This window comes from Sinocyclocheilus rhinocerous, unplaced genomic scaffold (assembly GCF_001515625.1).
Source record: "Sinocyclocheilus rhinocerous isolate Xijiao unplaced genomic scaffold, SAMN03320098_v1.1 scaffold1302, whole genome shotgun sequence".
In the NCBI taxonomy this organism is placed as follows: Eukaryota; Metazoa; Chordata; class Actinopteri; order Cypriniformes; family Cyprinidae; genus Sinocyclocheilus; species Sinocyclocheilus rhinocerous.
Window position 1 is genome coordinate 288,072 of NW_015623473.1, and position 5,160 is coordinate 293,231.

Sequence of the window (5,160 nt, forward strand, 5' to 3'; positions counted from 1 at the left end):
CCTTGGAGCTACTCTGTTCCAGCCTCGGCTCTGGACCTGAAAAAGACTGCTTTGGAGCGTTCGTCTGTCTTAAACACTCAAAATACTTGAGAATCACAGCACTGGGTATAATTCCAGTCTCTCTTTGGACACTTTGTACAGAAAATGTGCTTTTTATGCTGATGATTATTGTTATTATGATTATTTAATAAAGGATTGTTAACATATTGGGTTGATGTGGTGTTGAACATCTCAATTTGGATCCATGAGGAACATTAGTTTGACGATGGGTCTTGAGTTTTGAGGTTATGAGAGCAAGGGCTTATGAGATTGATAAATGAGTAGAATACTCATTGCTCAACATGCTCACACACATGCAACTAATATTACAAATACCAGACCAGTACATAACCTCCACTGACAACAAAAGGAGTCCATCAATAGAACTTTTGACTCTATTAAATATCAACACATTCAGTCATAAAACACATACAAACTTGCTCTCGCTTTCTCTTTCCAGCTATGTCTGCTACAGTTTCTCTCATCTCCCCATGGGCTCCCATTAGCACGGACCTTCAGTCGCCTTCATTTAGGGGCTCACAACATCAAAGCTTTGAAGTGCCTTACTGTTCCACCCCCTAAAGTTCCCTTCATCCCTCTACCTCATACAACCACACAGTTGCATCCATTTAACTATTTCTCTACCTCAGCTTCCTCTCTGCTTCATAGTGTGCCTGCCTTTGCCTTTACCACTCTGGCTGTTTCACTGACTAATGATGGGAACAGTGAAATTCAGTCTAGTAAGGTCAATCAAATCAGCTTCGCTCAAGATCCCAAGAATACCAATAGTATTGGAAATGGAATTGTGTGGCTTTTGCTACATGTCTATGTTGGTGTAGTCCTTTAAAAAAAAAAAGTATAATTCTCTTATAATTAAATACACTAAATAAATGTATTAAATGGACTGCCGCATAGAAATGTAGGACACAGAGGCTTCCAAGAAAAAAGGGTCGCCCATATGGACATCATCAGACTCTGGACATGGACTGTAAACTTCAAATACTGTAGTCAACCTTTGACCATGATCTAGATCTAGAGAAATATCATTTACCATTTTCACGATTCATATTGCTCTCAAGATCAAAATTTTGACTAGCACATCAGTCATTTCTAATGTAAAAGCCATTTTGAAGAAATACATCAGTGGTTTTGTTGACTGGAATAGCATGATTTCCAAATATTTTAAAATGTTCTATTGGCTGATTCTTGATTAATGATGTTCTGTCTTTAAACTCAACATAAGGCATCTGGATGTGTGCCTTTGATCGGCAAGCTGGACTGAGTGATGGAGAACCAGGAAATTGCTCCGAGGAGCCCGGCCGTCGGGCTCTGCTTTTCCACCCAAATTATTCTAAACTTTTGTTTCGTAAATGTTGTTTTCCCTCCCTGCCAGATTGAAATCTAATTCTCCACTGGGGCCTTGCTAGCGAAGATCAGAGAGCTTTCCCTCTTTCTCAGTAAGCCGGACTTTCCATCAAAGCTCAGCCTTGCACGCTTGAAGCTTATAGGTGATCAGCTTTTGAAGGAGCCGCACTAAGAAATACAAAGAGTGCACAGCTAATTTATCTCCAGAGAACTTGACAAATGATGGAGAACTAGAGGCACGCAACTGTACTCCTCCATTCCCAGATGGTTACTGAGTCTAATGTCAGTTTCTGATGTAAAGGGTTTGGTGCGTCTGAACGACTCCATTGAGGGAGGGCTTTCATGTTGCAGATTATTCATTTGCTTTAACGATTTTAGCAGATGCTGTTTCTTAGCAAGGTCACTATACGATCTCCTCGGTCTGGTTGGTTTCACATCAGAACAGATACAGAAACATTTAAGATCAAGAGTTCATGGTTTCTATCTTTAAAAACAGCATATTGTGCCACTGAGTGTCAATAACAAACACTACATGTTCTACTGGTACTATTCATGACAGCATAACTTCCTCTGCTCTGTCCTTGTACATCCACAGATGGAATTATTTCCAAGCACCGGAGGTCAGAGGAAATATTTTTTTAAATGTTTTTGTTTTTTTAAGAAAATTGATCTCAGTGACCCTCAGTAACTCTCAGTGGAAGCACTGAGTGGAAAAAGCTTGATATGATTTTGCCAAATCAAACATGATATGCTAATCCTGCAAAAACAATTATAAATAAATACTAAATTGCAATTATAAATACATATAAATAATTATAAATACATATATTATACAGTATGTGCTATGCATATTTCTGATTATTATTTTTATTCATAATGTTATTATTTATATATGTGTATATATTATTATTATGAGTTTGGCATTGCTCCTTTTATGTCACCTGTACTGAAATATTTCATCGGTTCTCTGTTGCATTTTAAATTCTTGCTTTTTTAGAATGTTCCAAATTAGTTATGGTTCTGGTACAGTTAGGATGCTGTCTATGTAGGCAGAAGGCAAAAAGACAGCTCTGGGTTTTGGAACCGAACAAAAATATGTTGATCTAAGAACATGAACTACCTGCAAAATCATGGTCACTGATTAGGGGATAAGACACGAATGTAACTCTATAAAGCACAAATCAGCATCTTTATTTATCAGATGAAAGTTTATATTGTCTGTCAAATAGTTCAAATTGATTTCCCACATCTATACCTTTCCCTATCTCAAGCTCTGTTCGGGCCTTTAGCTCACTCAGCAGATTGTGGGACGTCCTCCCAGAGCAGCAGCCCTCCTCTCCCCTCGGCCAGCAGTTGAAAGCTCTTTTCTGGGTCATTCGAGGGGGAAGCGGGGGTCTGTGTTTCTACTGGAGCTGGCGACAACAGCAGTCACTGCTTCAGACCTCCTGCTCTCCTGCATCTTCATTATTAGCGGCACTGGAAATCAGCTCTGGAAGTAAATAAACAGAGGAACTGTATTAGAAAATCAGGTAGTCAATGGAAACTAAATTAGGTCAAAACTATTTTTATCAACAGTTTATTGTGGAAAGAAAAAAAATCTTGAGAAAGGAAGTTCAAATGTACCAAAACACGGCACTATTGTATGTTGTGGTGTGTTCCTTTCTGCAATAATATGTATGTGATATTCAACTTTTCTGAAATGAAAATAAGAACAGGAAAATGCATTTATAAAAGTGGTTTATAAAGAACATCTTTCTGCCTGCTCTGTTCCTCTTGCAAAGCATTTTAATCTTGGCTGTAAATGGAATGGATAGTAATGTGCAGTAGTTAAAAGTAACTAATCATACTGTGCTTTACTATGTCAGTTCCCATACATTTCTGATTTTAGTTGCTCTGCAGACTCTTTAAACAAAGTAATATATTATAACTGACATAAAAAGAATTACATGAAAATGTAGTGTTTATGTGAGTCGTGCTTGTGTTACAGCTCTGAATGATGTGTGGATTGAAATAAGTAAGACTCAAGGCACTCAGGAGACTCAGGAGTTAATGTTCTGCCCAGCTGTTTGGACGTTGATTCACCTTCACCAGACCACAATTAATGTCACTCAAACACATTTATAAGCTCTCATTCAACTGATTGGAAATAATATTTGTTTACTTTTTAGTCCTCCAAAATATGTGTATATGTATGTATATAAATAAATAAATAAATAAGTAGGCCTACATACATACATACATAAAATGTATCAACTTTTGATTTATTTGTTTATTTATTTATTTATTTTTATGGGAAATGATGGTGCAGTTACACCATCTACCAGCAGGCAGTAACTAGATCCACCAATAAAAAAAAAAAGAAGATTGTGCTTAATAACAACATTTGTTCCTCACAAAAAGCTACCATATGACTCCAAAATAAGCACACGGATTATATGGGCTACATTTATGGTGATATTTCATTGTTTTTATTCATTTTGGAGATTGTCAGTCCCTGGTCATTATGTTGTAGCCTAGTAGGGTTGCCAGGTTTTTATCGCAAAACCCGTCCAATTGCTACTCAAAACTAGCCCAATCGCTTTTCAGGGGCGATCCCCCGGTAAAAATCGCGTTCCGGGGGGTAAAATTTAATTTTTTTTGGTGGGGTTTCCCTGGTAAACGTCTATTCCAGGCGCTAAATATCACGTTATTGGGGTCGCTTCAACCCGCGGACATGAAAACCATCCCGCGCGGTAACAGTGTTAAAGTAGCCCAATTCCGCGGGAAAACCGCAGACTTGGCAACGGAAGAAGGACCGTGATTTTGCGGAATATATTATTTGGTGGCCATACGGATTTGATTCACGCAGGTGAGTAAATGATGACAGATTTTCATTTTGCATGTATTGTTACTTTCATGTCAGATAGGTCCTTGTGTTGTGTCGTAGCGCTGTATTACCGCTGTTCAGACTGAAACACGTTGCACTAACTACTTTCTTGTCTTTTGTATCACTCCGCGTATCTCATGCTCATTTGTTTCATGCAATTTGCAAAAGCAATTGGCCGATCTTGCGTCTCGGTTATTCTCGTGAAAATTACCTCAGGAACTAAAGTATTAATAGCCTATTACTGTTGAATTTATAGTCTTTGCTAGGCCGATTTATTTGTACATAATAACTATTGGACTTTTTTTTAATTAACATAAGGTGCAGTAGGAGATCTTGGAAAATGCTAACTTTAGCCTGATAGCACTAAATCGAACGTCCCACCTCCCTGCAATCGCCGTCCAAAGCCACGCCCCCTGAACGCATATACGCTCACAGACCAGAATACCAGAGACAACATTACTACAATAGGCTACATCAGCGGTTCCCAATTCCAGTCTGAATGAATGTTCCGAAGTGAAATAAACTTCAACGGATTTCCCCTGCTCAGGGAGTAGGGAGCAATGAACACTGTGTAGGGATCATATCGATCGGAACACAGTTCATGCACGTAGCTCACTTCTAACGAGCTGGTTATCTGAATCAGGTGTGTTAACTAAGCGAGACATGCAAAATATGCAGAGCGGGGCACGAGGACTGGAATTGAGAACCACTGGGCTACATCATGTGTCATTCATCAGTGAGAAAACTTTAAAAAGTACTACAATACCAGGAAGGAAGATCGGGTTGTTGATGTTTGTCTGCCATTCTCGCTCTGTCTCTGTCTGCACAGCGTGCGTGAACGCGCTGATGACGTATCCTGTCTGCGCGAACCGGGTGCGCAGAGGTATGCT